We start from the raw sequence: 22,505 nt of genomic DNA on the forward strand, positions 1-22,505 counted from the left end.
ACAACAAGAAAGTACTCCTCAGTGGCTTTCATTTGAATGATCACACTTAAGGATTTCGTCCACGGACTCAAAAGTTAGAATCACCGTGTACAGCATAATGAACAGCACCACTCGAAAGTACTGCTCAGTAGCTTTCATATGAATGGTCACACTTTAGGATTTCATCCACAGACTCAAAAGTCAGAATCACCTTGTACAGAATAATAGACTCAACCAAAGGGAAATTGCCCTTTCCGGAGTTCAAATGAAAAAACTGGGGACGTCCCTTTAAATTTTTCATTGCATCAGAAATTGTAGTCCATCGTAAGAAAGATCACACTAAAATAGTCAGTTTAGACGTCAGGTTCTGTCGTTATATTGCAGCCATGTAGAAGGTCTTCAAAAATCGGAAAAATTAGAGAATTTGTATGGATTTGAGGGACGCCACCTCAGAATTAGAGACATTTATTTGAATGCAATTTGGGCGACCTTTGACAGCTCACAGCCTGGTTACTACGCAATAAAACATGACCAAACTTGGTAAAGTTACTAATTCTTATATCTCTGTCGATGAGGTTTATTTATTCAAATGACGCAATTTGAACAATGTGTAAACTAGGGCCCAGTCCTTAATGAAAGCCAATGAATTTTGGAACGGCAATACTGTTAAATTTTTAGGTGCTTAAACATGTTTTTCAGCATGTCATAAAATAAAGTCTCATGTATCTTCAGCCACTGATTCCCAGCTTGCTTGGAAGGAGAGAACGGTAACTGAGACACAAGTCATATCAAGGTCAACAGGACGCGGTCTTTGTCTAAAAGAAGTAAGATTGAATAAGTTCATTCAGATTGTTTATTAATCGTTATTAACGGGTTGACGATTTCACGGGCGACTGAAATCAGTTTTGTTTTTAAAGTGGTCCCGACTACCTGCCCTAAGTCTCTGGGGATTATAAGTTAAACGACGACGTCAACGGCAACGAAAACGTCACCGGAATATATAACTTCATTTCATTTGTGCTACTTTGCAATTATTTCAACTCGCGCAACTACTACAGAAACAGCGAACTATCCAGGAACCAAATTGGTAGGAGTGACGTTCAAGTTGAGAAAGAAAATGAAAAATTCAACGTCGTGTGCTCACGTTCTCAAAAAAATCCTAGAATTTGGTCTTTTCACGTTGTTGCAGAGGACAGCGAAGAAATGTACCAAAATGTAAAACGCACGTACAGAGCGATTGTTTTTGCTCATTAAACGTATTGTTTTGTGGTGTTGTCGTTGCCGTTGCCGTCGTCGCTGCTTAAGCTCTCTAATAAAAGATTAGGGAATCCGTTCGTTGTCAATGCACCAGGCTCTCTCTCCTTTGCCAAGTTGGTGATGATATCATCCGCCTCTGCAAAATCTGCGGACCATTTATCGATCGATTTTTCCATACAATCTTGACTTCAATCTGTATTAGGAGTGCGTTCTTTCTAAGTCGAACGCAATAAGGTGATGTTTCTCGAATTCTCGAATTAATGGTCGAATTCATAAAGGCCTCAAAATTTTGAGTGTTTTTAAATATGTCTAATATTACACAAAAATCGACGTATAATAATACGGTGTAAGTGACAAAAGAAAGACAAGAATTATATGTTTAAGAAAAACCAAAAGCTAAAAACAAACAAACAAACAAACAAGCACAACAATACAAAACAAACAAACAGTATTATCATTTGACCTCGGCTCAGACGGAAGTAACGTATTTTTAAACATTGCACTGAGTCAGCCATAGTCACGGACAGATCGTTAATACGAAAGACCTGTATCACTGGAGGTCAACAACAAATGTTGCATGATGTTGAGCCGTGTGTCACCAGCTTGTGACTGGAAAAAGATTCAGTGGTTAACGCCGTTCAACAAGTGGCAACTTGTTGAATGGAATAGAACTCCTTTCTATTTCGTTCAACTGCGTTCAACAACGTTCAACATGTCGAACGCCTATTTCAACATTCAACACTGCATGACAAACTGTTCAACATTTGTACGTTGAACAGGAGCTGCAGTATTTGTTGATCAACAAATGTTGAACACCAGCTTAAGGCTTTACATCAGGTCATTGATAGTGTACTTAGATAATTCTCCTTTTTTTTCAGGTAAATACCAGATGTTCAATGGGAAAACGCAATTTGGGCATTATCAACCTTAAAATGATGCTGTTTGAGGTGAGACGATAAGTTCAATGCTTAGATACTCATTTGTATTCCATCCAAAGTACTAGTATTTATTCAAAGGAGCTCTTAAGCTCTTTAAGTGTTATCTTGCTCGATTTTAAGAACTGCCTTACACATGTTATAATACCTTCCTATCTTTTGGTCTTTTGGTTTTCTTGTTTTCCTCTCTTATAAAAACTGTAATTAACCCAAAGGGCGCATAATTAGTTTACCTATATTTTTGCCCTTCTCCATTCCCCCCCCCCCCCCCCCCGGTAGTTCTTAGTCTTGTAGTCTTGTAATCGTCGTAATTATTACATAATAAAGAAATGGAGAAAACATTAAAAAAAAAAAAAAAATTGAATAAGATCCGAAGTACTGCTCACATTTTGATGTTTCTTATAAGGAGTTGCGCGGGCTTAAATAGTCGTTTTTAATTTTTTTCTTTTGAAATTAAGCAACCGCCGAAAATGTGCATTCTTTGTGTCCTCGCTTGCGCCACTGAGGCCTTACGGTGGAATACCACGCATGCTCGAACTGTTAAAAGCACAAAAAACACAGACTGCTTTTGTAGCGAGACTTTCCTCATATACAGACATTGCACTTGACGTCATATTTTCCCAAGCCTAAAAAGGCGGCAACAGACATTTAAAAGCTTGTATAAATGTCGCGCTGAGAAATTGCAGGAGGTTAATTTCTTAACATCCGAAACAAATCTAAACTATTTTTCTTATGAACAAAGTCGTTGTTTGTACCATTTATTGATATAGTTTTGCTTTTTGTTTTTCAGAACGATAATAGGAACCCTCAGAAGTCAGAATCAATTGGAAGCAAGAACGAAAAGTGATCACCTGCAGTAACAAGAAGTAGAGGTAGAATAACTTATTGTACTTTTAACGCGCTAAAGATTACTGTATTTTTCTGTGGTTAGGTCGCACTTTTTGAAACGACCGGACTTGAGGCTAGCAATGCACCTAATACGCAGAAGCAAGCGTACTGGTCCAGGTTGTTCGAAAGCCGATTATCGCTAATCCACGATTAAAAGTCAATCGAGGCTTTCATCGTCGTTTGTTAAAAGGGGTTTAAAGGCTAATTTCAAGATAAAGGTAAAGAAAAGTCTAAGTCAAAACTGCGGGACGAAAATCTTTTGGAAGACTTTTTTGATTAGCAATTAAACTCGAATCAAAGTTTGCGTTAATCCAGGATTAGTTTAATCGGGCTTTGAACAACTGGATCTGGTATGCATGGAATTTCTTTTTTGATTTGCACTGACTGGCGAGGTGAAATTAAGCAATCTTAGTGTTAAAGTGTACTGTGTTAAGGGTGCAGCTTGTGGAAGCGGGTATTAACTTAAGATCCCTGAGAAATTAGTTAATTTGTTTTTTTATGGCTTTTGCTTGAGCCTTTCAGCCGAATAAAATTCAGTTTTTGGGATACAGTCTGTACAACCTGAGATATAGCGAAGTTAAAGGAGAACTTTCAAGTGATACAAATAAAATTCAGTACCATCTCAATAATTTTAGAGGATATAGAATGAAACCAAGCTGGAGAACTGTGTCGTTTGTCCAAACGTCATTTATAAGATCAAGAAAGCTTTTGTGACCTCAAAAGCAGTCTTTTTATACCATAAGACTAATACTATCGAAATTCGATGTTACTATCCTCTTACATGTGAAGACTGACACAGCCACTGAAACCACACAAAATTGAGCATCGAACATAGGTTCCTTTTGTAGGTCTTTGCCTTACCAACTGTCTATACACCAGACTAACCTTTGACTGACGAGTCTTGACACAAACTACAAGCTACTAAGAATGAAGTTAATCGATGCCATTATACGGTACATATACCCCACGAGTACAAAATGCTATCTTTTGAAGGCAACTGTTCACTACAATTATAATTCATTTCATGAAACTCAAGAACTCTACTACCGAACATACCTACCTCAAGCCACAGACGACATAATAAGGTTGTATCAAACCAAACTTATATGTTCTTCACCTCTACTTAATAAGACTTTCAGTATAACGACAACACGGTTGCATGGAACAGCTATGGGTTCACCAGTTCCCTTTCTTTCTCGTAGTAACTGTTTTGCTGACATTGATGGAAAAGCCCTTTGTAACTCAGAAACAAATATAAAATTGTCTGTTTTACTCACAAACCTATCCGTGCTTTACGAAATTTACTAACAATTCCAAGTACAGGAACACTGCCTAACCAACGGGGTGTGGGTTACCAAGGTCAAATGTTGGCACTGTGGAAGCACTTGCATAATCATCATAGTACACCCAATTGGCCGAACACATATGAGCAACTGGAAATAGTAGCATCAACTTGGCCAACTTATAACTATCCCAGGAATAGACTGTGACTGTTACTACACTGCTAGCCAAGAGCTCTAGGGAGTTTTTACTTTGTTAGAACAACTGATCATGAATCGATGTGTTACTATTGACTTATCAACGACATTAACCTTAGTAACAACAGGCTAAAACATTGGAATAACGTCTAGACCATCAAGAAAACGAATTGCAGTTGATAAAACGAAATCAATGACACTTTTGAGTCTGCACAGCCACGGATAAAATTACGATTTCCGACAAATCAGGACGTTGAACCAAGGACTGGACAGACTGACAACCTACGATGTACAGTGACCCTTTTTTCAGTCTAAACACTAGCTTTTTGTTCATCATATTCGTCTTTGTTGACAGACTTTAGGATTGACACCGTTTTCAGCAAAGATTGTTAGCAATTCCTCAGTTTCCCTTGTTAAGGTCTGCTTTTGGTACCCTTACCCGAGTTAAGCAGTAACCATAACAACCTACATACACTCTTGTTACGCCACGTGTTCAAAATGTTTAGCAGTTGTGAAATTTGCTTTAATTTTAAGGTTTCAAAAGGATTTCTTAGAAAAAATGTAGGTCCGTGTATTTGTTATCAGTTCCTAAAATTTTTACCGTTCGATACTGAGCAGCTTATAATGTAGAAGCTCCAGAATCCGTTTGTGGTGACTTCTCAGCAAACGTCATTTAATTGTTTCCTTTGGTTACTTTTTTGTAAGAAATAAGGTTGAAAGACGATGTAAAACGGTAAAAATTGTGGACAGTGTTAATTCCAATTAACGTTTACTTGGCAGCTCAATTTTCAGTAAAAAATCGTTGTTCAATTTTCAGTCGGTTTTCTATTAAACTTTGATTGCGAGTTTTCGTAAAGAAAAACGGTATTTTTTTATGATAATCTTAGGGCATTTAGATTTCCGTTGTTTATTATTATTATTATTATTATTATTATTATATTATCCGCTTTTAAATGAGATATTAAGAAGCGCTTCCAAATGATATCTCATGGAGAAAGTAAGGGCAATTTGTGACAGTCTCAATCAAAGTAGAAACGAGTTAAAACTTGCAATTGTCTAATAGCTGGTTTCAATAAAAATATTAGGCTTACGTAAAAATAGTTTCATATCCGAATAAAAATGTGGTTTTTTTTTTTGCTCCGTTTGCGTGAACGTTTTTCATTGGTTTTCCGTAACCAAACTTTTTATTTAAATCAGTGAGATGACAGAAACGAAATGGCCAATTTTCCGAATGAAACAGTAGCAGTAAGGATCGTGTGGACACGAGATTGCTGATCACTTCATGTAGTAATAGTTTGAACACTTCTTAGCTACAGCTGATTCAGCATAATGCTGAGTATAGACTCGGACGTTTGAGACCTGATTTGATCTTCATGATTCATTATGATTCATTAACCATCAGAAGTTAAAGGTGAAGGAAGTTCCACCATAAATAGAGTTCACAGCATAAGTACGCAAAACCTGAAAGATAAACCTCCATATAGAGTTAACTAGAGTATACACAGCAAAGTCTTTTAAACGGGATTGTCTGCTATGGGTCACACCTCATGATTCGCTAGTGATGATCTACCAGTCTTATGCCTGAAATCGGTGGCCATCCGGAGGGGTTGACCCCGGGGAATCCCCGGGCATTTGCTCAGCGGTATGAACAAATTCCTTATATCCAAAGGCGATACATTCTAGCAGAAGCCACCAAACTTCATGTATCTATTGGAGTGAACGTTAATTAAAAGGCAATTCCAATTCAATTTGGACATCATGGAGGAGACAATGGAAGGAAAGAATTGATATAACAATAGAGTTGATGTTCGCGGGCGTAAATATGTTTTTGGCCCAACTCAGGCTCATTTTAGCCCGAGCCGCAGGCGAGGGCTAAAATGAGTTCTGAGAAGGGCCAAAAACATATTTACGCCCAAGAACATCAACTCTATTCACCTTCACCTATCCACTTCGTGCCATGTGGCACATAAGGCCTCATCAACTCTATAACTATTATAATAATATCAGAGGGCTTTCAGAAAAGGAATCAATAGTAAGATCTATCTTGAACGCTGCCAGCGTCGCGTCGGCGTTTATTTTACAGTTATTTCATTGTACAAAAGTATTCATTGTCGCATAAGCTTTAAACTTCGACAGAACACCGCAAAATTTGTTGAAAGAATATTTGCCTCTAAGTTTTCAAAGGGAAAATAACAGAATTTTGTGAACAGCGAAAACATGGTCACTTGCAAGTGTTAAAATTAATTGTGCAAGTGCTAAACTGAGCAGGTTTCGCTCGACGAAGACAAACAGTTTACCTTCAGCTCGCCGCCTGCCATGGAGCTACTACAGGCATTATTTCCACCATCGTCCAAGAGTTTCTGTAAGTCCTCTTCTCTAGCTAGCTGAGACGACTGGAAATTTGCTTCTTCGTTAAGTTTTTCAGCCATTTTGTAGCTCAAAACAATTTTTTTGCAGATGGCAAGCGCTTCCAGTCAAACAAGCGAGAAAGCGGCGCGAACAGTTGAATGGTTTCCAGTTCTGATTGGCTGACTCCGTTATTTTCTTGTTTCTCATTGGCTCAGAGCAGCGCGCTAAAACATTTTTTAGCAAGCTCAATTCTCCAATTTAGCCCGCAAAATACGCCGCAATGCCCGATGAAATTATTATGATATCTGTTAATGGGAGGAGTTCTTTGTTGATGGTAGAGCCCATATCCACTCGTTATTCTTTTTAACTGAACCCTTTCAAAGTTTTTGTTTGTCACATATCGTTGTTGCCACGAATTAGACAGAATTATGCTTCTTACTGAATGAAACTTAATTTTGTTTCATCTTGCTAAAATTAACCAATAAGGGAAAAAAAGAAGACATTTTCGTCTTACGTTACAAATCCCGCAGGTGAATTCCCGTGCGTATCCTCGTGACAACTAAACAAGTGACCTTATTCTCCGGTCCCTGAAGAAGGGCTGGCTACTAAAGTAAGCAAATCCCATGACGTTCCCCATCGTCCCACGGGATGGCGGCTGAAAAATGCACAAATAGCTCACGTGATGTGAAAGAAATTCACAGGTCCGAACCTATATAAATGTTTATATCTCGAGAAGCTAGTGTTTATGCTGTGGACTCATTTTATGGTCGTATTGTCTTGACAATTTCCTAGTGGTTATGAGTGAATCTTATCGTTCAAATCGCAGCTATATAATCATTCATGAAAAATTCTTATTTTCGCTGTATACAAACCTATACAGCATTGAAATTAGAACTACATTCAAAGTTCTGTTTTTAGTCTGAATCGGGGTTATGTATAGTTTAGTTTAGTGAAAACGTCAGGCTATTTCTCTTCCCTCAGGGAAAAGCAATTAGGGCTGGCCATCAGATTAGCTTTGGTTAAGAATATTAGGTTGTTTTGCAACTTACAGTTTTCGGTTAAACTGAGTCAGCCATTTGCCAACTTTCAGTAATTGTGTGTTCATGTATAGAGACCATTTTAACTGAAAATTTATAAGCCTGTTGTCTTCTTTCATTTAAAATTCCTGTCACTTTTCCGCGGAAAGATGTGCAGGTTACAAAAACATTGTTCCAGAAGCACTAAAACGAGCCAAACATAACGAAACAACGAGAGGTCAAATAAACGAGATATGATTTTTAAGATCAACATACGAAGCATGTGACAGTTTAACACATGGCTTTGTTCAGTGACTATCACCCAAATCCTGCAAATAATACCAAAAGCTAAGTTGGTCAACTGAAGACCGAGTTGAAGCACACAAACATTTTACGTGATCAAAAATCATTTTGTTCATTTTTTAACTTAAAATTTTCTCTACGTATTTTCTCTTCTTCAAAGTTTTAATTAGGGTTTCAGGTTAAAAAACTACTGTTTGCCATTTTTAGCTTTTTCAATTCAATTTTTATTCCTTTTGTCATTTTGTTACCAAGGATTTTCAGTTTGCAGATTTCCCCTTTTTTCTCCAAAATTCGAACGCTTTTTTTTCAAATTGAAAATATTTTGGTGGTTTAACGTCATGCTATTTATTTTCAATTATTCGCTTGCTTCACAGTTTTCCAGCTAGAGCTTTTAGTTTATGAAACTCTTTTAAATTTTCGTGTGCTTTTAGGTTTTCAGTGTTGAAAGTCGGACAATTACCCAACGAAAATCAATGGCCATTTTTTGTTTTTCTTAAATCTTTATTACTGTAAAATTATAATTTTGTTACTTTTTGAAATTACTGTCGAGTTTCAGACCAAAAGTCAATGAAAACCGAAGGTCATTTGTTTGTGCTCTAGTAAAATTTTCGTCCGCTTTCAATTGTTGTTTTTCATGAACATAAAAATGGAGAAAATCGTGTCCGTTTGTCAGTGACTTTGAATGCTCGAGATAAATTTAATAGAGCGACATTGATGAAGGCTTGCATCAGTTCTTTTTGCCTTGGGATTCACCTTTTGATATCAAATTTTGCGCTGAAGAAAACTTCGAATTTCTTCATGTTACACCAACTTGTCGACATGGGATGAAAATCTTTTGTCTCGTTGGTTTTAAGGAAAAGTTGTTTCCATAGCAACGATAGGCCTTCCCATTCTCTGTCTCGAAATCTACTTGGATACCGTATGAAACTCTGCTGAAACGTTTTTGAAACACTGACGAATATTCTAGGATTGGATGTATCTAATGTCAACTAAGAGAAGTTTCAAGAAAAACATCAAGACTATTTTTAAGAAAGTTAATTTTAACGGACATTCAAATGAATGCCTAGTTTTTCAAAAGTTCGTCGATGATGTGAAATCATGTAAACAGATTACAAAATTTTTTCAAAAGAAGGTTGTAATTTGCTCGACACAGAATACTCCTAAAGTCCCCAGAGATGAACTTATATCACCGTCAGTCGTGGAATCTATCTGTAGTTTTTCTTCGTTTTCCAGTTAATTTTTTCTAGGGCAAACAATTTCTTAATGAGTCATAAAATGGTATGAAAACGTGGAAAATTTGATTCTCATTTGTCAACACAGGGATCTGTTAAATTTTAGAAACTATTTTGACTTTGAGATTCGAAGTCCTACGGAAAAGTCGTAAGGCAGTAGAAGCTTTGATATCATAGAGAACGAATTGCACCGATTATGTTTTCATGTAATTTCAATCAAACATTGATTTTCGTGCTATGCATTTAAAATGGCGCGTGTAACCTGCTTGAACTATTGTCGGTCGAAATTTTGGGCGTTTCTTAAATTTTCTGTACCAGTGTAAGATTTTCAGGTTTTCAAATTGCGGTAACAATGTTGAGCTATTTGTATATTTTGACTTCAAATTTTGGTTTCCCATCAGCAGTTTTCATACACTTTATTTCGACTTGATCGGTTCAATTTTTTTCATCTAGAAGGTTAGTTATATCTGCGTTGCACTGTATCAAGAAAGAAAACCAAATTGTACCATATAATTATTGCTTTCGTCCATAGCATGCTACGTTCTACCCAGCAAACGCCAAAATCTTTAATGATTCTATCCATTTTTGATTAATTTGTGATTTTATAGATCAAATTAAGACGACTAAAACTTACTTTAAAATCCTACAGAAAAATTCTCCTGACCACCTGTAACAATCGTGAGCAAGTTGTAAGAAAATATTGGTCAAATTCAACGGCGTAAAAGAAACTTTCGTCAAACATTTTAAGTATTATTGCAAAGAAACTACAATTTTTGGCCTTTGCAGAGTATTTCGTATCGATTTCTAATTCAAGTTTTTAACAATTTGTGCTAGAACCAATTAGTTTACACAGGAAAAATGTTCAGCAGCAATTGCGAAAATAATGTTTTCTTATGGCAATTTCGAATCATTTATTAAATAGCTTATTCCAACAATTTTAAAAACTGCATTTTTTTATGTGCTATTTATTTGCCGTGGTAATTTGTGTTCAAAATGTTCCACGCATGCGCCGTTTTTTTTCCCATTTTTAAAGCTGCTTTACTTTCTACGGTGTAAACTCACATTATCTATCATGCAATGTGTTGTTGTAAATATTAAAATAGTCAACAACAATAAAAGATTGCCTTAAGTTAGTTTCCATTCTATTTGTGTTCTTTATTATTTTCCTTAAATATCTTACTTACAATGCTTTTTAAAGAAGTTAATTAATTAAGTAAAAATCACTAACTAATTGATGGTGAGAAAAAAATTTCTCCCCGTATATACTAAGTCTTTTGGCGGGAAAAGTTGACATAATTTGCACAGCGTTTCCCCTGGCAACAATTTGGGCAAAAATTTAACCCGGCACCCTTTAAAGATTTCTTATCGCAAAAAATTTCAAAGAGTACCCTTAAAATTTAAACCCGCCAAATAAAACATACACCATCTCGTGCAAAAAATCGAACGAATGTTTTGGCTGAGCAGAGAGTCCAAACTGCACAGATGGTGTATATACATGGAGGATATTAAAAACAATATGGCAAGCTATAAAGTTATTTGGTGAAAAATTCAATGCCAGTTGAGAAAAATTTTGAATAATTTAATACTGAATTACTTTAGTTAAGTTGAAGGTCTCGTAGTTTACAAATTCTCTTCCCTTTCCCAATCAACATTTTTTGTTTTAAATTTTTCGTAGCTTGTCCAGTTGATTTTAATAACAAGAATTTTTTCTAAGTCAAATGTTCTAGAGCCAAACAATTTTCCGCTTAAATTAAATTTCCGATCGTGCATAATTTTCTTAACCAGGATCACAATTTGAATGATGCCTTTGTTCTCTTGTCAATAGGCCTTATCACGGTTTTCGACGCCATATTGACGAGTAGGCAAACAGGCTTGACGTAACAGTGTTTGAATGGAAATCCAATGTCAAATAATTCTCATAAAACATCACCTCTGAAAAATTCATGAATTGGAAACTTTTGGCACTAGGAAAAGGAGTTTAAGAAAAAATCGTGTTTTGAACTTTCCATACATTTGTCTCTAAAGCGAAACAGCAGTGACTGCTACTAAAAATAGTTCGCGGGAAAAAAATATAGGGAAATGTATGGAAAGTTCAAAACACGACTGGACGCTTTCTGACACATCCCTCCAATTTTTTTCTTAAACTCCTTTTCCTAGTGCCAAAAGTTTCCAATTCATGAATTTTTTAGAAGCGATGTTTTATGAAAATTATTAGACATCGGATTTCCATACAAACACTGTTATTTCAAGCCTGTTTGCCTACTCGTCAAAATGGCGTCGAAAACCGTGATAAGGCCTATTAGAAATTGATCAGCTGGAGTAGCGAACGAGTAAAAATTTTTGAGGAGGCACACGTTTTATCCCATCCAAAAAACAATTTTTGGTATAATTCCTTAGACGATGCAAATTTGGTTAAGATAATATCTCAAAAGGTGTTGGAAAAATCTTTGCTTTTTTGCAAAATACCATTTATAAACATTGACTACATTTTCCACTCAATTCTAGCAATCCAAATCAAAACAGCGGGACTAAGAAAATTTCCTTGATTTTTCCTTCGATCATAGCATTTTGGGTCTGTTTCATTCACAAGTGTAAACATTAATGACTGAGATTTGAAATGACATAGGAAATTTCACCAATTCAATAGTTTGTAATCAAATCAATTTGTTCATGTCACTCTGCTTTTAGATTTGGTTTCACAATACGTGAATTGTTTGCCTGCCTGTTAGAAATTCTTCGATGCTAGTTCAGTTGTTTTAGTTTTGTTATTTTGAAAATTGGATACGAAAACATTTAGTCGTCTTAAACAAAGGTCTTCCAGCACACAAAACAACCAAAAAGAAAATAAAAAAAAAATTCTCACCAAATTTGGCATGATTTCCGCACAGCCCCAATTATGTATACATTATGCAACTCAAACTCTATGTAAGCTCGTTCTATGTGTAAGAGGGTAAGTATGGCAGGTATGCATGTATAATTAATGTCAGGTGTTGTGCGGAAATCTTTCCCCGAATTTAACTACTGGAAATAAATTAATTTCATGTCAAATAAGCATCGTTTGGAAATAAACTTGTTCTTTAGTAACTGTCCGTGCCTCCTAAAAAAAATTCCAAACCCGCCACTACACCAACTGATGTTAGAAATAAAACTTTTATATATATACGTTGAGCGATCAATGATGCACATTAAAGGAATAAAATGAGAAGACGTTTTCGCTTCGAAAGCAAAAATTTTCAAACGGCGAAATCATATCATGACTAGTTCCGCAACTATTGTGTGATCATTTGAAATGAAACACAGAAGAAAATTAAACTTTATCTTAACGCAATAAAAACAAGCGTATGTTAGAGTAGAGGATCGCTCAACGTTCAAATGATGGCTGATCGCTATTTAAATTAGTTTATTTAAGTTATCTTCCCCTCCACTTTTCAAGGGCTATGTCAATTTGATGAATATATTCAGAAAAATAGTAGCAAAGTCAGTGCACAACTCTGCATCTAAAAACATTTTCTTCATATGAATATCTCCACAGATTTTTAGCCAATTTGGTGAAAGGATTTAATTGATAACTAGATCAGTACGCAGCTGGTCCCGGGATTTGATTTTTCCAGGTTCAATTCCTTTGTCAATTTGATGAACAAATTTAGGTAATTGACAGTTTCAGATCTGTGAAAGTTTCGTAGATTAAGGCATTTTATCATCTCCAAATTCAGATTGTATGTCAGTTTGATAAGAAAATTCAGACAAATAGTGACAATAGTCATTTCGCTCTTCTTCAACATGGCAAACAATTCCGCTTACAAAGTAGCTCAGCCACCATTTTTACTCCAGCTACAAAATATCAAAAGTTCTTATCTCTGCCGAGTTCTCTTCCCTTATGATTTGTCCTTTCGAGTTTTTCCTCTTGTGATTCGTTCCGTTTCTTTCTACTTTCTCCAGTTTGATGGATTCCTGATAAAAGAAACAAGCGATATAAGTTATTTGTCCAACCTCGTAACTTTTAATTGCATGGAATAAATTCAGTCGTGTTGGTTGTAATCTTACCCCAGAAAAACTAAATGGAAATCACCGGACAAAATTCCACACAGCCCCAGACATTAATTATGTATACATTTTGCAACTCACACTCTCTTCACGCTCGTCGTTTTTGGAAGAGGGTTAGTATGACAGTTGTGCATGTATAATTAATGTATGGGGCTGTGCGGTAATCTTTCCAATCGCCGAATAACCACAAAGGCCGAAATGATATACTTAAATTGGAGAGATGAATAGCTTAAAAGTCTAACAGAGTGCAGATTAGATTCGTATCTGCTTCTAAGTTGAATTGTTTTTGACCATAAATTAGGTCTCATGCAAAGTCCATATCTCTAATATAATGCAAATACTATTTACCTTCAAGCAGTTATATCGACTTTTTCGTTGGCGCCAGGGTGCACAGTTAGTCAGTTCCCTGAAAATAAAACAAGGATATAACTGATTAGTTCGATTAAAAATGAATAAAATGAAAACTGACAGTTAAGTTCTAACACCAAAACGTTTTCAAGGCTCATCAGACATAGTTTTCAACGGTACAATTCTAATTTGAAAAGCGCAACTTTGCGCTGTGAAACTCAAGCAATGTTTGCTGCGAAATAGCAGCATAACGTATAGACGAGATTCTTTGTTTAACCTAAGGCTGAAGCCCTTTTAGCAAAACAAATAATACTGGTCGGAAATTAAATGACACTAAAAGCACGTGTTTTCTTCATCAAGTGACGTTTCTTTCGTCTCTTACTCTCCGAAGGAATTTGAAACAATTTTTTGCAACATTACTAATATTTACCTTTAGTTGAACAACATAAATCATTTTCTCCCCCCTTTAAGCTTTTCAGATGTCCTTACAGCTCCCTCGAAAGCACATACGAAAATCAGTTGAAAACTACATAACATCTTCACACAACGAAGGCCTGCGTGGTCTATGGCAAATTCTGCAATTTGTGATGAATATGGATTAGGTCCTGAAGCCAATCGCTGATAAATACGTCATAGATTGTTTTCTTCACGCTTTTTCAGCGGACCAAATCCCAGAGGACGAGAATGAAGGAAAGGATGTTTTTCACGTGACAACTGGGTTAAAAAAAAAAGGAAAATAAAAACAGTTTATTAAAGTTCACACTAATCAGAGGTGATCCAGAAAATTCAGAAAAAGCTCTCTCCTCCCCCCCCCCCCCTCTTTCCCCCCTCCCCCCCCCCCCGCGGCTCCCACCCCAATGAAAAATTCGCATTCTTGGAGAACCTGCTTTACAGCATTCTGGGAGCATTTGTGACCAAAGGTTAAGGCTTCGGAGACAGAGTTTAAGAGGATATTTTTAAAACGATTGATTACATAATACCACTCTAGATCGTAGTACAATGCAATTCCAGGGATGAGTGGTACATATGTGAGCCACTACATCTTACCCGAGAAATAGCGACCATTAAATTGTCTTGTGGTTGTTCTTGCAAAACGAAATCAACAAGATCGATCTAGCAATTCTTGGTTGTTTGCATTGAAATATCAGAAGAACGATCCTTATAAAAGTTTATGAATGAAAATAAAAGAGCTGTCCTCTCGGTCGCTCAGCTGTTCATCTAGCGTGTTCGTTCACTCGGTTCTTCGTTCGTTCGTTCTTGCCGGAAAACGCTCGATAGACCGTTTGATAGTTAACTCTGTCACTGGGCTATCCGTTCGCTCGTTCGGATGTTCGTTCGCCCGGGCTTCAGCTTGTTCGTTCGCTGGCGTTTCTGGTGTTTTCAGTTGTTCCTCCGTTTGCCCAGTTCTCCTTGCTATTCATAGGCATAAACATGTTATAAACAATACAATTAAACTAATTAAAAGCTGTATTAAAACATTACGAAGAAGTTTCTTCATGTTTTAATACTTATGGCTGTCATGCTACAGAGAAAGACTTCTTTCTCTACTGATCTGACACACAAAAAATTTATAGGTATTACAACCGCTGGAAGACTTTCTTTAAAGCTATCATGCAACGAGCTAAGTTCATCACATTGAAACGAATAGCCCATCTTACAGTTGTGTGCTTATTGACTTGGCCTTGATTGGAAATGAGGTTGAAGGTGACCTAGTTTTGATACAGGCCTCACTGTTTTTCATATGTAAATTCAAACTAGTTAGCATAAGAACAGCATGATCTACATATGAAAAGCAATGAGGTTTGTATCAAACCAAGGTCACCCCCAGCTTCGCTGTCAATCCAAGGCCAGGTCACTACGAATACAACTGTAAAATGGACTATTCACTGTCCGCCAAGGTTTTTTTTTGTTAGTCGCTGACCAGTACGTTATTGGCTCAAATATTTTGAAATCAAAGCTAAAATATACATTATCATACAAATGTTTAATTTATTCATTAAGTTCGGTTAATGAAAAGATCAACGATTGTCCGACAGTCGATCTTCACACGTTCTTTCCGTCTGAATCAGACAGGAATAGATTGTGTTGGTCGATTCAAATTGAGTCTGACTAACTCAATTGAGTCAAACGTCGAAGTTACCATGAATTTATTTCACTCAGTTTAGATCGTCTTATGCGAAGTTCGACGTGTGACTCCGGCCTCAGAAGTTTTAAGGTTTCTGGGAGAGAATTTGAAAGTTTTGGAGATGTTTGAATGAGTTTAGACGATAGGTGGTAGTTCCAGGTTTCATGTGTGTCAGGATCAAATTGCCACGAAGGTTGTAATTTACAGAGCGGAGACTAAATCACCCATTCTCAGCTAACAGGGACCATTGATGTCACGCCTCTTTATGTCTTCTTTTTTAACAAACCTCGCCCTCTCTAACACAAAAAGGCATTTTCTTTTCATCCTCAACATCAAAGGAGTTAACCGGAAAAATTTTGTTGAATTAACTTGTCGAGAAATTTTTTTGTGCATTTTTATGTTACCCCAAGTAGTTAAAAATAGGGTGTCCCACGGCAAAAATTTTAACTTCGAGTAAGTTTTTTATCAATACACGCTTTGAAGATTGCACTAAAGATCGTGCCTATTTTAAACTCTTACACATAAGTTTGTAAATATAACAATTGTAAGCTTTACAGCCTTTTTGTCTTCTGGAAATTTTAGAAAGAGTTGGTGTCCCACGATTTTAGGTAAATTACGTTACTATGTTTGCAGGGCAGGTTATTCGCTGGCTTATTTTATAATACTCGTATGCTTTTTGCATTTTTTACCCCTCTTTTATATTTACTTCAATATAGCTGGCACATATAGTTGACTATCCCGACACATTTCGAAACAAACATTAAACTAGTCAGTGATTGGGTTATTTTCTTTTTGGACCGTAACGTTACGTTACTATGTTTTATTGTAATAAGGCCCAGTTCAGACGCCGAACTTTTCATGAGCCGAACTTAATTCAAATTAAGGCCGGCCCAAATCACGAAAATCCCGCCTTTTGCTTCAGACGCCGAACTTAATTAGCCGAACTTAATTTACTTGAAGCAAAACCAATCGAAATGTCAGAGTTGTTTTTTTTTATTTTTAATTTTTTTTATTTGAAATACGTTATAATAATTTATGCATTAGGTTCGGCTCATGAAAAGTTCGGCAGCCGTTCCAAAGCCGAAATTCCCGGCTGAGCCAGGCGGTAAGTACGGCTGAGCCGTTCCAAATTGAAACAGCCGTTCTCAATTGATTCAGACGCCGAACTTTTCATGTACTTAATTCGAGGTATTAGGTTCGGCTCATGAAAAGTTCGGCGTCTGAACCGGGCCTTACGTACAAAATTGAGCAAGTCGGTAACTGGTGTTCGGAAGAAACTTGCCTACTAGGAACTCAAGAAATGATATAGCAGTTCTGCTATTACTGTCATTTTATAATCTTTAGAGAAGATAAAAAGGACAATGTAAATTACGTTACGGTAACGTAATTTACCGCGAATGACATAAGATGACTGTGTGACGGCGTTACACAGGAATGTCTTGACCAAATAGCGTGAGTTTAGGCGTGGGGTACTTGAGATGACGCAACCAAAGCGGCTTTCCTAGCCTTTTTGAACTCATGCTAAGACCGCTTAGGAATCACTCCAACTAGAAAAAGGTTCTGTCGAGACAGTGACTGTTTTGACTGAAATTTAAAGTAAGCGCAAATGGAAATCAATGTTTTTCTCTTCTATGTAAGCTATTGCTGCACTATTTATGCGAGAAACAGCGGTATGAATTAATCAAGAAAGAGACATTGCCCAATTTGGCAATAATTGCGACGGTAACGTAATTTACAATGAAAATGAATATCAATTATATCAAACGAATTGGAGAAAACAGCTTTCCAGTTGACTGATTTTTAAGTTTATCGAGAATGTAGAAGCATGATTTGAGACTCTTTAATCTATCTTGCATTTTTATGGCTTTTGGATCTCCTTTGCAGTATGTTGCCTCTGAAAAATAGTTACAGGGTTTTTCCCACTTACACTCTTAGCATTCTCAATCTTGTCCAATATGGCAGTCCAACAACAAGATCCGCTCCAATACTTTATACGCACGTAAAATGCAAAATTTATTGTTCACGGACGTGGCATAAACAAGACCTAAAATCCAGAAAGCGTAGACAGAGCGAAAAAAAGTCCAAGGAAGGTAGTGCTTATCTGGAATTAAGAAGTCAAACAAATGCAAAAATACTATCGGCGCACAACTGAACTTTCGAGAACTGAATATTTAGAAAATAAACGAGAAGGGGTAAAAACTAATCTCTCGGAAATTACATTAGGAGGGGGGTGAATAGGTCTACGGATCGGCGGATTTGTTAAATATTTTAGCCCGGATTCTGGATTCGGAGCGAAATTTTAACGGATCTGCGGATCCTATGATCATAGCGGATCGCGGTTTTATCCAGTTTTGGGGCCCGGATTTTGGATTTTGGTTGTTAGGAAGTTCAAGTTTGCTCTTTTTTCTCGTATCTGCAAGATTTCGTTTCGATACAGACGTTCGTTACATAAATATTTCGCCGATAGTCATCCTCAACGCTAAAACACAATATTACGCAAGGCAACTCCAACAACTGAAGTCGCCTTGTATCTCGCGTATCATCTAATTAACGCTAACGCGGCAAACAATTTGCGATTTCGGATTTAGTTGATATTTTGAGCGGATCGACGGATTCAGCCATTAATTTTAGCGTATCGGCGGGTTTACATACCCCTATTCACCCCCCTCCATTAGTATATGTGACAATAAAAACGAAACAGCACGTTTCGATCCTATAGTTCAGTTACGCGTTATCGAACTAAACATATCCGTCTTTAATTAAGGTCTTTCAGTGCCAGACGTCCCAACCTAAAATGAGATTTAAAAGCGAAAAAGCCCTAGAGCAAAAAAGCAGATGACAAGTATGGTGTCAAATTATCGACACTAGTTGTGTGAAAGGTTGTGAACAGGGGGGGCTGGCAGCTACCTTTGATCTTGCCGCTTTTCCGAAATAGATGATCGCCCCAGTAAAGAAATCTGTCAATCATTCGTAAACCGTAACGAGCATGCGCGAAATGCAAAAGATTCATGCGAATTTGTCCGTAGCGACTCGACGGTGGAAAACGCGGTGGTATTTAGTTATTGTTTATTTACTGATAGCATGTTTTTTTGCGGTAGTACGAAGTTGATCGAACACTACGATTAATCAAGACCGCTGGAATGAGATGCCAGTTTATACTTTTAGGTTAGTAGAGCCGTCAACATTGAAATTGCCAGCGACATGTTCTCAGCTGAGCTGAGATTTACCAGCGAGTGCATGTGGTGAAGAATATGATTTGTAATGTAGGAAACGATTATGGTTTTCGTCGTCTCAGGAAGATATTGTACGTCGACAAAATAGTAGATTTCAATTTCGATTCTTGTTCAGTTCTGAAGGAACTAGAAACCACACAGTGTTTCACGACTGTCATCGCGAAAGCCCAGATTGTAAGCTTGTTTCTCAAGATCGGCTTGGAACTTTAGTGTAAGCTTATTAAAAGTATTTGTCCCACATTTTATGCGTATTAACTGTTGAAAGCGTAGTTACGAATGATACAGCATGTTTATTTTATGGAATTCTCCCTCTGTTTAAATGTCGCGTGACGACAGTCATTCCTGTAAGGTTAATTTTAATGCACAAATGGTTTAAATGCATACACAAGGAAAACGGCTGTAGTCCTTAAGAAATTTTTAGATAAGAAAACTTTGCAACAGCAAAGGATAGCTTATAAAGATCTCAGAAGTAGATTACTTAACATTATTGTGAATAGAGCTACCAGGTTTATATGAGCGGTTGCAAGGGTGTTTGTCACTTGCGTGAAAAGACATTCAAGTCCTCATTCTCTTGTGCAAAAAATTGGGAAGTCGAGTTCAGTAGCACCGGGTGAACAATGTACTGATACACTGAGATCCTGCAGAAACCACATGCATGTGCAAAAAAGCTTGGAAGGTACATGTCCCGGAAATATTATTGTCTCACCTATCACCCTTACAGATGTCCATGACCACCTCTATGGGTATGGTGGTTCTCCCCCATTGGTGGATGTCAAAATGGGGCTACTGGGAATGCACCCAAAACCCAACTGCAAGGGAGATACAGTACTAAATAGATCCTGGGATGGCAAACTCAGTCAACCATGGTTTTTCTATGTATGCAACAGCCATTTCGAAGAAGACAATCTAAATTATCGCCCCTTGATTACTGAAGTGTTTCTAAACACTCGAGGATTATCCCAGCTGACCACATTACTCTGCAGTATAATAACGTCATCAGTATATGACAATATACTTCAGAACTGCAACATATTGCAATATTGTTTAATTCGTACATATTTTGTAACATTGTCAAGTATAATTAGCCTATTGTAAATTATGCAATTACTGCACATTTTCACACACTTGACTGGCTGAAGTATTGCTGTTTAGCACCCTGCCTCTTTTATGTTTCAGTTCTCACCCCAGAGGTATGATAGACAAAATCTAAAATAATTAAAGGTTACTTCACCTCTTCCTTTAAAATAATGAGATTTATTACCAAGCATACGTACTGAATTCAAAAGTCAATATTAATTTTGTGGCTCACTGTGTTGACAAAGTTGAAGAGCAAAGTGCTGCTTTCATCACCTCTCAACTTTTCACCGTTTAGAAGAGATTGGAAAAGAAAAATCTGTTGTTGAGGTATGATAGTAACATTTTAAAAAATAGGGAAGATAACGATAAAGTGGAATGGAGGAAGGCTTATTACCTCTCGTGAGAGTCAATTTCTACAGGAGCAGGTCTAGCCCTGTGAACTGTGTCAGATCTAGAAACAGCCAACTCTCTCATAAGTGACAACCCTTGGTGTACGACAAATAAAAAAAGTGGTCGCTAACGGGAAAGATCAACAAAATAAGCCTATAAAATGCTGGACTGATAAATTAATTACCTAAAAATATTACCCTAGCAGCTAAAATTAGGCAAATAAAAACTAATTCATTTGATTTTTTCACATCTATTCATTCTTCTGACGAAATTTTGTGTAACATTTTGGAACAGATCACTGAAACAATTCCCATTTACCTACAGATCTAATTATAGTAATCTTCTCTGTCTGTAAACTGTCAGTCTGAGAAATTATTTACTCAGATCATACGCGAATTTGTTGGGTGGTGGCTTACCGGAAACAGAAAACAAAAGAATAATAATATGTCAAATTTCTGGCCTAAAAAGTGGTCGCGGTCCCTTAGAAATTTGAGTGGTGGTCGCTTACGAGAGAGCTCTTGAAACTGTATTTAACTGAGAAACAAAACGGTTGTTTACGAAGTGGTCGCTTTGAGAGAGTTGACTGTACTGATCCTCTCCGGGGTCAGCTAGTCGTCGGTTGCAGTATTTTCGTTTTTCGCTGCAGAATTTGCATCCGTGATCCCTCTTGATGACCAAACTTCAGGTAAAAGAGCGACCTTCCTGTTTTGTTTGGACGTCGAATAACCAAATTGTTTGCGAATCCGCACAGACGCGCTTTCACATAAAATCGCCGCCATGTTTGTTTATCAAAAAATCAGTACTTAGTCTCGCTCGGCCAAATTTCTTAACTGGGGCGATCATGCAAACTCGGATCCAGGCCTTGCTGCTGGCCCCCCCTGGTTGTGAAACTATTCTTATTACAAATGCATTTTGGTCAAATTGTTCTTCATCTTGTAACATCTATCCATTGATTACCCTGCAGGATCACAGTTTTAGCTCAATTTATGATCCGAGCTATCATTTTTTAATAAAAATGTGAACCTTTGCTGTCCATTTTAGATCAAAACTATTAACTTGAACAAAACATTTAAGTTGTGAAGTTACTGATAACTTAAGCATAACAATTTTGCCAGGCAAACGGAGGGGGACACGGGGGGACCCAGAACACCGCAACACCGCAAAAAAAAAAATTAACGAACACCGCATCACCGCAAGAAAAGTCGACGAAACACCGTCACCGCAACAATTATTTTTAGCTACGTGGTTTTAACGTCTACACTTGACGTAATACTTTTATACCTAAACAAATTTCCACAAAATAAACGCTTCAAAGCGTACGCTTGTCAATGCTTGCCTGCGCGTCGATATGTTGATATCAGTTAATCAGTTTTCTTGTACTTACCGGAGGAGCTCGTTTGTATGAAGGTCCATGAACATGACTGAGAAGTTGACCCGAGAAGCTGCCAAGTGACAAAACATTTCCAGAGCGTCGAGCGTCCTCTTAGTAACATGTATTGTCACATCAATTAACTTCGCCGTTTAGTTTCTTTGATCGCTAGAGTATTTTGAAAGATTCATATTATATTCAAGTTATATTACGACATTTTCAGACAGGAAGAAGCCGAAAAACGTTTCACTGTATAAGGCGATTATTGAATCGTATGGCTCTTCCAAAGCGTGAACTTGCGCCAAGCAGAAAGGTTGTGGAGCTCCCGATTTCTCCTTGAAGGTAGTTTCCACTTTCGTCACTGGCTACCTCATTCTCATAGCTGCTTTCATCGTATTCAGGCTCACTTCCGCTTGGCTTGTACTTCAATTTGAGAGTCCTCTCCAGGTCCTTCACTTTCCTGTGCATGTTCCGCATCTTGG

At 37.2% G+C, this 22,505-nt stretch overlaps 1 protein-coding gene across 1 annotated transcript in view; it reads left to right on the forward strand.

Annotated features, from left to right (window-relative positions):
* LOC146463142 (lectin-like) overlaps positions 1-22,505 on the forward strand; it is a 65,785-nt gene that overhangs the window by 2,552 nt on the left and 40,728 nt on the right. Inside the window, exons 2-3 of the mRNA XM_085084813.1 lie at positions 2,115-2,183; positions 2,962-3,043. The gene's annotated coding sequence lies outside the window, so the exon portion shown is untranslated. The remainder of the gene's footprint in view (positions 1-2,114; positions 2,184-2,961; positions 3,044-22,505) is intronic.

This window comes from Pavona decussata, unplaced genomic scaffold, assembly GCF_977016875.1.
Source record: "Pavona decussata unplaced genomic scaffold, jaPavDecu1.1 SCAFFOLD_180, whole genome shotgun sequence".
NCBI lineage: Eukaryota > Metazoa > Cnidaria > Anthozoa > Scleractinia > Agariciidae > Pavona > Pavona decussata.